Source organism: Choloepus didactylus, chromosome 1, assembly GCF_015220235.1.
Source record: "Choloepus didactylus isolate mChoDid1 chromosome 1, mChoDid1.pri, whole genome shotgun sequence".
Taxonomy (NCBI): Eukaryota; Metazoa; Chordata; class Mammalia; order Pilosa; family Megalonychidae; genus Choloepus; species Choloepus didactylus.
The window spans coordinates 164,659,594-164,671,651 of NC_051307.1; the positions used below are offsets into that span (position 1 = coordinate 164,659,594).

The window sequence follows — 12,058 nt, forward strand, 5'->3', positions numbered from 1 at the left end:
GCCCGGACTGTGGACGTGGCAGGACCATGGAGAGCGCCACCCGCCAAGTCCAGGGCGGGGCCGCGGGCTTGAGTTCCCGGGGCAAAGCTCGTATCCGCCGGAACCCCCCAGGGGGCGCTCGCGCGGAGATTTCCGAACTAGTATCTTGCCGGGTTGCTGGGCGCATGGGTTTCGTCAGAAGGTGGAAATCTCTCTCTGAGAAGCTGCCATCTCCCCGCCAACCGCTCTCACCCCCTTCTCTTCCTTCCTTCCTTCCTCCTTTTCTTGCTCCCTCGCTCCTCTCCGCTCCCTTTTTCCCTGGCACGTTCCTCTTTACTCTCTGAGTTAACTGAGCGCTGGGCAGCTACCCCCCCCCCCTCCAACATTTTCACCCTCTCCCCAGCCCCCATTACCAAGAATGGAGTCAGGATTTTCGGAGAGACCAAACTCCCCTCTTAGCATCTTTTCCGTCCTCTGTTGCTAAACTGGCCTCAGAGGACGAGGGGGGAGGGAATTCCGACCCCCTTCACACTACAACCCCAACCACCTCCACTTCAAAGCCGGATTTTACATCCTGGGGTCGGGACAGACCTCGTCCCGGGCTGAATTCTCTTTCTACTGTTCGAGGTTGGCATATTCAGGTAAGTAAATGTCAACTCTGCATTCCTGTGTTCTTGGGGCGCTATGATTACAAAGTCTGTTTGGGCTGCTGTGTAGCAAGACCAACTTTTGAGATACACTGGTTTTTCGCTCACATTTGCTTGTTTATCGTTGTTGTTGTTGTCGTTTTAAGAAGCAAACACAAGCATCTTCTTTAATCCAGAGGAACTTTCATCCTGATCGTCTGGCTTTCTGACAGCCACCCAACTCGCCCAGGTGGAGCGGGTCTCGTGGGGAAGAAGACCACGCAGGCGTTCGCAGTCCTGGGGCTGAGGGGCCTTTCAGGAAAGTCCTGAAGGCGGGGGAGGGGTGGCTGTTTTGGAAATGGGGGAGTAGGGTGGAGCAGACTTGTGGCTGAAGTTGCAGCTTCGCCTCTGATAGTGAAAACGCTGTGGGAAATTGTAGTTGCTTGACCTAGCTGCGGTTGGATGCCCCCACCTCACCCCATCCCCTAACAATGAGGTCCCAATGATATTTAATTGCGTCCAGGGCTTCTGGACTTAAAACTAATCAGTGACTTGCAAGTCCCTCGAGTCAGCCGAGTCCCTTAGCAGTCCCTCTGTTAAATGAAGTAGCTTGGGGGGAAAGGAGGCGGGACTGGAGGGACCACTGAAGCGCAAGCCCTAGCTGAGTAAAGAGATCCGGAACCGCGTGGTATCACAGAAGCCCCAGGATTTTTAGAGCGTAATCGAAGGGAGACAATTGGGAGGTTGTCTACGTCAAATCAAGTGAGTGTTGGTTACCACCGGATGGGGAGTAGGTTGAACCCTGAGGAATAACCTTAGGGCGAAGCACTCCTCCTCCCTCTTGAAGGGAAGCCGCTCCCCGCCCCACCCCCCACCCACCGCCTCACAAGGTGGAGGGGCTTTAAGGCTCCAGTTGCCATCCTGTCCCTCTGGATCCGACCGCCTCCATCCTTCAGGTGGCCTTGCAGGACTGCCTTTTAGTCCCAGAACTTGTCAGGCCCCAGGAAAAACCACAAGCTGCAGAGACGTTCCCTTGGGCACAAGCTTATGAAGCCCACTTCGAAGGGGGTGGAGTGGTTGAGAGATGGAGGGAAGAAAGGCAACCGAGTAGAGGGAGATGGGAGTGGGAGGGGAAAGTGCCTTGAGAAACTTTGCAAGAAATATCTGAGAGAACCCCCCACCCCCATCCCCCGCGCCAAATGACCCACTGGTGCCGTTGGTTTTCAGTGCCTTTTGTGAGGAGATGCCTCGGCGCCTTCATACTCTGTTCAAAACGATGCAAAAACAACTCTGCATTCTCTTGCTGCTTTGCCAGGGATTTTGCAAGCACTACTCTGGTAGTTGGCTCACTTGATTTTCAGTTTCCTGAGTAGCCTTCTGACCTGTCCGAGGTGCTTGAAAAGTTTTCTCCTTAAACTGAGAACAAACCCTTGCTCTCAGAAAAACTACCTTCACTTCAAATGAAGTGTTCTTTTCCCCTCACTCCTTCCCCCTACTGTCCACTTAACAATCCCCATTCTCAAATGTTTTTGTGTTTTATGTTTTTCTTTGTGTCAAAATAAACGAAGACAAACTCTCCTAGAGGATAGATGTTTTTTAATCCATGAAAATGCTTAGTAGTTGGCAAACATTGGTTAAACTGTGTAGCACACAAAAGCCAAAGGCAAGAAGTAATTTTATTTTGTTTGATGCCCTTCAAATGTAGGAATGTCCCATTTCTTTTTATTACCCAGCAGAAAAGACAGAGCTCAGGATGGCTGTGACTGTGATTAGATAACTTAGCTTTTGATGTTTTCATTTCCTTTACCGAGCTGCTGCTTCTAGGTTGAACTCACTTTGTTTGCTTTCCCATTTTTAAAGAGACTGACAGCTACTCTAGCAGATCAGGGCTTTATGCTCAGAGTAGGTCAAAGGGTCTCACAGGTAGAGAGGTGGATAAAAATAGAGAGAAAGTTGGGAAATGCAGATGGGACATCTGTGTTAAATGGTGCATACTAATAAAGGCCCAAATCTCCTCATATATCTCATGATTCCAAAGGCTTCATAAGATCAAACCCAAACTACCTCATATCTAGGTGATTCCCCCTGAGCACTGCATAAAGAAGCTATCAGTCCATAGCAGGAAAGGATGTAGAATCCTGGGCAGAAAAGCATGATTGTAATGTGACCAAAGGTTAACTCGTGTTACCATGTGAAAACTCCCACAGGCATCAAACCCCAAAGCTTTCCTGTGGCTGAAGAGCTTTATTTTTAGTCTTCCAGACACACTCCCAGCTTACTTTATTGGGAGTAGGCACAGATGGGGTCCAGTGAGTTTCCCAGCATGAAACAGCCACTTTACTAGAGCTTCTAAATATTTCTTTAAAAATAGTTGCTCTGAGTTTTGTGAGTTGCTTCTTAGTTACCTAGAAACTAAAAGACTTCTTGTTTATCTCAAGGCCCCTGGTAGCAACATGGCAGTTTGCTTGAATCATTACATTGTCTTAACGAGACCATGCCTTTAGAGGTTTTAATTAAAAGGTGTCTTCTAAATGTTTCTTGATCAGCATGCAGATTTCTGATTTAAAAAAAATTACCTCATTTGAGTTAGCTGAGTAGGAAGCAAAGGTGTTATCTCCAGAGGTTTAATATAGTATGCAGTAAAAGGGAAGAAAACTTTTTTCCTGATCGTCAGATGATTTGAGTCCACCATCATGAATAAAAAACCATAAGATTAAACTGATCATAAGGAATAATCACAGGGAAAATAATGGAAGTGGGGTAATGGTGGAGTCTTTATTCCCATCTGTGTTTGAATCTTTTGGAACCCAACTGAACGTATATGTAAGGTGTGTACCACACCTTCCTCTGTCTTCACTTTGCAAGTTCCCTGAAATATAACACCCTGTACCATTATGGCCACCTTTATTCACATAAACAAAGGGTTTTCCTTTTGGAGGTAAACATGTTGGATGTGAGCAGCCAGTGTTGTGTGTAATCAATGCTCCATACTTTCAAAGTGTTCTGAATCCAATACAAATAAAGAGAATGGTGATATCAACCTGACTGATTGAGAAAAGTCTCTCCATGAGTTGGGAAAGTCACTTCATGAGTCTTTTTTTTAATTAGAAATGTGGTAAGAAGATCTATATTTCATGCATTTTGAAGAGAAAAAGTGCTAAATTTGTACTGTATATTTGATCTTTCCATTTTTAGTCTTGTTAATATTTTAAAACAAACAAAAATCCCTTTGGATCTATGCAGTAACCTGAAGTCATATTTCCTTGGCAACGGTAGGCAGTACATTGAAGTCACAAAATATCAAGGCAAAAAATTTTGAATGCATGTAAAATAAAATGTCACATGATTCAAAATCTTCCTATAGTGCATTAGAACTGAACTTATAGCATATAATAGAGTTGCATTTGACTCTGCTTTTCTTCTGATTGAATATAGATGGTAAAGAACAGATTACAGAATTTTTATTCTTTTTAGGATGTTCTAAAATTCCTAAAATGTTTTTTTTTCCCCTTTGGAGGAAGTATGTTATGAAAAGAAATTGGGCTCGTGTTACAAATCCATTCTCTGGGTAAGATGTTTATGTGGATGGTATGGTATGTCTAAAATTAAGCTCAATAAATGGGTCAGGAAAGTTGTGTTGTTTTTTCTATGCTATGTGAAATAGACAGTATGTAGTAAGGCCTCAATTAGCATTCAATTTGACCGGTGAATATCTGCTAAAACATGATTACATAATAAACACATAGTCGTACTGCATATATTTAGTCTTTCTGTACTAGAAATCTTTATGTTTGCTCTACAAACTACTGAAGATGTATGAGAGATTGTATATATTTTCCCTGCCTTGCCAAATCCTAGAAGTCCTTTATTTGACTGCTATATTCTTTGGACAGCCTCTTGAAAACCACCAGCTTTTAGCTCGGTAAATATTGAAAGCCTGAAGGCAAGTCTTAAGAAGAGGAAAGTGATAAGGATGCCTTCTTTGGGAAGGTTTATTCCAGTCCTATGATTTTAGTACATGCCAAGAAGTGGGGGAGCCCATGTAAGCTGACTGTTGTGGGCTCATCCCTAAACTGTGAACAGCAACTTTCTCACTTTGAATCCATTTTCTCCCAGAACAAGAAGTGAGCGCAGGGATAATCTATTGACTAATTGTTTAATGTAACAGATTTAGAAACCAAATCTCAAAGAGTTGACTTGCTTAAGATCAAGGGACTCATTAAACAACCCTCTTGATTACTCCTGTAATAAAGAGACTCGTTCCTAGGAGGTGATTTTTGTGGTGGCCCCATGTGTACTGATAATCTTTTTAAAGTATGAATTGGGGATAATGGCGGGGGAAGATGTTTCCACCTCCACTGGAGTGTTTGGAGGAGTAGGCTTGGGACTTTTTGCATTGCTTTCTCTAGGAGCCATGCAATATTTACTGAATTGATGAGATTAAATTTGTACAAAATGATTGTCTACCGCTATCTCTGATAATGTGCATGTTTTGTGAAGAATTGCTCATGCACAGTCTTAGCTTTCTATTTTAAATGTCACAATTGAGCCAATAAAGTAATCAAGGAGATATTAGGAGTGTTTCCAGTTCCAGGAACCTGCAAGGGAATCCTTTATTCTGTTTTAAATTAAAGGTCCATTAAAAAAATAACCAAACTTCATAATATATTGGCTTTAATTCTCTGGCTCAGAACATCTTTGTAGCTTTGTATTTCTCATTACTTAGAAAACTACAAAGATTCCTCCTTGAAAACATCAGGTGGAAAATCCAGTATTTTGAGTTAACCCTGGAAACCTCTCAGGTTTAAGATGTATTGATTGGAAGAATTTCTTCCCTATCCAAGGGATTCCAAACCTCTGTAGAGCAATTTATTGCTCTTTAAGGAAGAGAAGATGCGAAATCATTCTGGCGGGGGCCAAGGCGGAGCAGCCCTAGGGACTGGCGAGGAAAGATGGGAAAGGCTGGAGAGAGTGTGCTTTAGAGTGGACGGTCGCTAGAGGGCGCCGGAGCACTGGCGGAGCCCCACCTCCCGGGTCCGTGAGCCGGGGCTTCCAGGCTCAGGGATAGGGTTTGAGGGAGACCCAGAGGTATTCCCGGGTGTGAGGTCTTGGTTTTTCTGGCCACTCGGAGTTTCCAGTCCACGTTGCCTCGCTGCAGAGTTCGCCTTGAGTATCCAGTGAGTCGCTTCTAGTGCCTGGTTGGCTTGTTCAGTGAAGGCACAGCCTCACTGCTCTCAGGACTGTCCCTGAGAAGCCTGTTTGGATGGAGTCCCTTTGTTTCCTGACACGTAGGTTTGTTAAAAGAAAGGGACTCTGGATCCAGAAACACTTGATTTGAATCTTGGGCTTATGCTTTGTTAGCTGTGGGCCTTTGGGTGAATTACTTTACTGGAGTGAGTGTTAGCTTCTGAAAAATTGGCTAGTAATGGCTGTGAATGTTAAGTGTTCAAAAGTGCATGCTATTTTAGTGGGCAGACAAATGTTAGGTCCTATGCCTTTTCTCTTAGAAGTTCTCCCAAAAGTTCATCCTTTCCTCTGTATGGACACCCCTCCTCCTTAACAGGAGGGTCGCATTCATCCGTCTGTTGAATAATAACTGATCACAGCCTTTAAGCTAAAAGGTGTCTTGGGTACTGGGGATAAGTAAAGTTTTTATCTTTTGAAGTCACAGGCACATGGGAAGAAACATTAAGACCTGTGGTGGTAAGTATGAGGAGAGAGAACAAATGATGTGAACTAAGAGATAAGGGAGTCCTTTGCTCTGTCTCAAAAAATCTGGAAAATGGTCCCTCAAGTCTTATTACATTCAGGTGTGTTCGCATCTCCCTCTTATTTCAAGGAACCAGGTTGATAGAGGGTAATTCTAAAGGTGAAGATTGGCGGCATTCAGCAGGTACCTTGGTTTATATATATATATTTTAACAGTGCTGTTTCATGTTCCTAAATCCATTCAACTTCTACCATTGCCCTGTATGTATTATTTTCACCAGTATCATAATAAGATATATGCCTAAATAATGGACTTAATCCATTTAAACATAGAAATGAAAAATAATAAGGTCAAGAGAATGGCCAAAAGGAATGCTTTTGTGTTCAATTGCCATCATTAGAGTGACAAAATCTTTTTATTTTAGTAATAGGCACTGGGGGTGCAGGATGCCTGATTTGATATCTCTCATATTTTGTGCAGTTGTTTCAATAGATGGCTTACAGACAAAAATTCCAGTGACGAAAAGTCAAGGATATGAAACGGGTGGGCATCGTGTGTTAATTTTATCTGACCAAGTATACTGCAAGCTCCTGAGAAGCTATGGTTGGATATCTTTTACTGGGCACCCCTAAAATTCTGTGACTTGATTGTGAATCCTGTTGGAGGAAAGATCTGATAACAAGAAAAGAGTAGAAACAGTTAATTTTGGGGGCAGCCAGTAACACTCATCACAGCTCATGACCTGATTTAATTTTAATTTTAAAAAGACAAGGTAAAAGGTTCTCCTTATGGAATCCAAGAAGGTGGCAGCTGACTAAATCCCGTAAGATTAGGAACACATACCCCCATTTTCCAGATGAGGAAACAGAGGCTCACCAAGATGAAATGACTGACCTAAACTCATTAGTGCTCTAGTCAAAGCAAAGACTGAAATTTCTTCTCCCTTGTTCTATATTGTCTCTTGTCCACCCTGTACCTAACTCTTGTCCACATTTTGTGCTTCATGAGGGAGACTCTCCCTGTTCTCCACTGAATCCAAAACAGTGCCAGGCACATGGTAATTGTTAAAAAAATTTTGATTGACTGAATAAACTATGCTGTTTCTTTCTTCCTCACATTTATACAGGAGTGTGTCAAGAAATCATTGGGCTCCAATGCAGTTTGTCAACGACAAATATTTGTTGTTTTGTTATGATAAGGACTTAAGCTTTGAAGGTAAACAAACTTGGTTTGAACCCTGGCTCTGCAACTCAATAGCTGTTTGATTTGGGGCAAATTGCTAAACCTTTCTGAGCCTACTTCCTCATTTTTAAAAAATGGGAATGAAACTATTTAGGCTTCTGCTATGAAGCCTGACCCATCCTAGGTATGCCTTTAGTGTTCATTTTTCTTACTCTCCTGCTTGTCTCATCCCTTTTTCTCTGAGAAGATTTAAAGGGTGATACAGTACTTTTTAAAAAGTGATTTTAATTTTTAATACATTTATCTTGCAAATAAATAAAAATTTTCAACTCTATAAATATGTACACTTATCACTACAAATATGTATAGTCATTTTACTTCTGTGGGTTTGGTATTATTAGTCCAGTTTTATAAATAATTTGGCCAATGTCAAAATACTAGCAACTAGGGAGATGTGGGCCCCAAATCTAAGGTGCCCCTGACACCAATTCCAATGCCAGGGTGATTTTCTCAAATCCATGTTTCATATGATCTTCTGTTTTTACCCATCCTTCCATATGCACTCCTCCCAAGAAGTGACAAATCCTCAAGGTTGAAGTTAATTCCTTTTTTCATACCTTCTCATGGCCTGGCTATGCTCAATAATATCTCCTAAAATTGTGTGCCTTATAACATAGGTGTGCATGGATGTACCCACTTCCTTAGTGTATTACAAACTCTCCTGGGTAGTAGCTGTATCTTGCACTTCTCATATAATGCCAGAGTACTTAGAAACTTTTGAAACATAGAATACTCCTGCAACCACCAAGTACATGTACACACTCCCTTAGCATATATACTGCATCCAGGTCAAGTTTGTGAGTGGCTACAGTATGCATTTAACTTACTGAAAATCAAGTGTACACCCTCCCTCATTTATTAAAAATACTTGTATTATATTTTGATGTTTTTGCTTTATACTAAATAAATTACATTAATGTGTATAATTAAACAGACATGTTATTGTACAGAGTTGTATATATAAAATATACTGTACTTTATGAATAATTTAAGAGATATTTTAGCATTATTTTGACTATGTGTGATTTTTACTTTATAAATTGACTTTATATCATAGCTCTTACCTAAAATGTGCTCCATTACATTTGCAAGACTATAGGCTGTGTTGTATGTAGGCAGGTGGAATTGTTAATCAGTGAAGAACATGAATTTTGACTTAGACATTCATGGGTTCAAATCCATCCCCTGCCCTTTGCGCTGTATTATCAGGGGTGAGCTGCTTCATCTCCTGAAGCTCAGTTTCCACAGAAGTAAATGGGGATAATGATAGTGACAGTCCCCTAGGAGAGCTGTGTGGTTTGAAAGGTATAGTATACATCGAAAGCATTCCAAGTGCCTAGCATATTGCTGGCATGTGGAAATTACTCAATAAATTGTAACCATCATTGGCTGGTGGCATCCGTGAAGGTTGGAGGCTTGTCAATGATTCCCTTTATGATAGCGATTTGCCATGTTGCAGGAAAGTTGTGCAGACCAGAAGGAATGTGTTTATGTTGATAAAAATCTGCAATAAAATGTATGCTTTCAACAGCTACTGACACAACCATTTGCCTTCCTTCTCCCTTCCCTTCCTTTCTCTGTTCCCACCTACAAAACTTATGCCCAGTCACACAGATGACTCAAGGGTTATGCTGGGGTTTCTCTAAGATAAAACTTCCTCCATTCCTATTGGTCCAGCTTTATTTCAAATGCACGGTATGTTTAGCACTGACCCCTACGTGCACAGCCAGAATACAAAATCAGTCACTCCACCCTGCTAGACTCAGCAACAGATATTTATTGTATTTGACTTTATGTATCTTCTGCCTTTGTACAAAAAGGATTCCAGGCAGCCGGAAATAGGTAACATATTGGATATACTCTCTGCTACAAAAGTCCAGAATGTTACTAGCTCCCTTTTTTTCAGGGAGCCAGAGACCCGGTGCATGTCTTAGATTCGTGGTTCTCATACTTGAGCGTAAACCAGAATCTCCTGGAGGACTCATAAAAACAGACTGATGAACCTCACCTCCAGAGTTTCTGATTCAGCAGGTCTGGGGTATGGGTTGATAATTTGTGTTTTTAACAGTTACTCAAGTGATGCTGATCCTGCTGGTCTGGGAACCACACTTTGAGGACCACTGCTTTAAATATTCACTTTATATAGACAAGCTGTACATTTTCTCTCCTGTGTGGTGCTACTGAGAATAGCATTAGTGGAGGAGAAAGGGATCTGACATTACTTATTATATGCCAGGTACCTTGTTGGGCACTTTACAGACAGCATTTTGTTTAATCTTCACAACAACCCTGTTAATCACTTCACGATTATTTATTGAAACCCTACCATGTATTAGGCACTGTGCTAGGCTCTGGGAATATGCCATGAATAAAAGCAGCATAATCTGGGCCTTCTGGATATTATATTGCAGAGGGGAAGACATGCTTGAGTAATAATTAAAGGATGTTTAGGCTGATTCATAGAACATGTATGACCAGAGAGGCTAAGGAACTTGGCTAAGATTATACAGCTAATGGGAGAGAGAGGAGATAAAACGAACTTAAAAATTATTTTACTCCAAAATGTATAGTCTTTCCACTAAACCCAGAAGTTCTCAAACTATTTGGTCTCAGAGCTCCTTTATATTCTTAAAACTTATTGAAGACACCAAAGAGCTTTTGTTTATGTGGGTTAAATCTATCACTATTTGCTGTATTAGAAATGAAAACAAAGCAGTTCACACTTTGAGAACTGCTGCACTAAACCATGCTGAAAATAATGCCATTCTTCCTAGATGCTGAATCCTAATTTAGTTTTTCATGACTTTTGTAGCCATCAAAGAAAAGAACTTCTTGTCTCCTCCTAAACATTTGTTTTTCTTTTAAAACATAAGCACCTCTTTCAAGCTTTAGCCTGTATTTTCTAGTGATGGTGACTTCTTAAAGAAAAGGCTGACCTGCTTTGGAACCACCTTTAAAAACTTAATTAATTATAATTAATTAATAATTAATAATAGGGAACTGTAACAGTTAAAGCTTCAATTGTGGAACAAACTAAGATGTGATGGTTTATTATGCATCTGAGGGCCTCAATCCCAGCTGAGGACATTTTGAAAGAATTAACTCATAAGAGTTAGTGACGTGCACTGCCTTGAGGTTTCCTCAGGGTATAGGCTGCTGCGAGGGAAGCCCAAGAAAGCAAAATAAGAGATCACTTTTGCTGCTTCATTATAGTAAGAGAAATAGTTGAAAACTGGATTCTAGTGCTTGCAGCTTCTATGTAATGTTGGTAGCTGAATTGTATTTAATCTTGGGTTAATGGCCTCCGAAATACTGCCCTTTTCCATCATTCTAATTCATTAATTAATGGGAATGCAAAGTTCTGGTAGAAATTTTCCTTTGGTGTGTAATGGTCTGTGGTTGTCCAAATATGACATTGTTAAATTTCACTGAGTAAAATCAACTGAATTGGAGCTGACATAATTTAACGTGGATCTCAATTGATTATCAGTGAAGTCAAATCTCTTTTTTTTTAACGTAGAAATAAATGAACTAAGGGGGATGCTGCAGCAAGGTCAGTGTGGCTATTTAGATGTAGCTGGTCCTTGGATGGGAAGTTGGGAAAGAGGGAATCAGCCAATCATCTTACTGTTCACCCTTTTGACACCAAATATCTGAATCACTGGTTCACTGATCAACTTAAAAAAATTATTTCCAGATGTTTTGGGTCACGTAGGCACTTCTCATAGCCAAAACAAACAAACCAAACAAATGTGATGCCTGGAGATCATTTGTCATCTTCATTGGAAGCTGAAATTTAAAGTGAAGCATCTCTGACTGGTTGACGTCAGGCAGCATGGATTCCTTCACACAGCATCTTTTCTGTTCTTTTTTTTTTTTAATTTTGAAGTGTTTTAATGCATAAAAAAGAACATCCCAGAACCAGAACAGGTATTGACTTATTAACGATGAAACACTATATAAAGGTGACCCCTCCCCACTTAGTAAATAGGAATATAGTGTAAACAGACATGAATGGTGAACGCTTTAGGGCACAATTTATTGGTGATTATAGCAACTTCTTAGAAGAAATTCATTTCTGGAGGGATGCACTTGCAGGAGGAGCCAAGGCATAAGTGATTGTACCAGCAACTCTTACCTCCTTTTCACCATCATGTTAAGTGTGAGTGTGCGATATGTCCTGTGAAGGGCCACTTCTTGGGGATATCTTTTAGCCAGGCCTCTTGTACTGTTTTTAATTCTTGCCCAGAATTTTCAAATCCTGGTTCTTTGGATTCATGTGAGCTACATAAAACTCTCACTCTTAAGTGATGAACCCTGTTGGTGTTGCTGATCCCTAGGGCAGCCTTTGAGAACCCCTTTTCTCTAAGGCAGTCACAAACTGGGACTGGCAGCAGTGTGCCATTCTGTTCCTGCCCAGGGCAGGGGCTCAAGGAATCTAACCCTTCCAGTCTGCTTCCAAACCAAGCTAACCAGCTGGGAAGTAGTCTTGCTGCCTCCA

At 41.3% G+C, this 12,058-nt stretch overlaps 1 protein-coding gene across 1 annotated transcript in view; it reads left to right on the forward strand.

The window, feature by feature from the left end:
- The first annotated feature begins 218 nt into the window (after positions 1-218).
- Positions 219-12,058, forward strand: part of CPNE4 (copine 4) — a 553,047-nt gene continuing 541,207 nt past the window's right edge. Inside the window, exon 1 of the mRNA XM_037844853.1 lies at positions 219-620. The gene's annotated coding sequence lies outside the window, so the exon portion shown is untranslated. The remainder of the gene's footprint in view (positions 621-12,058) is intronic.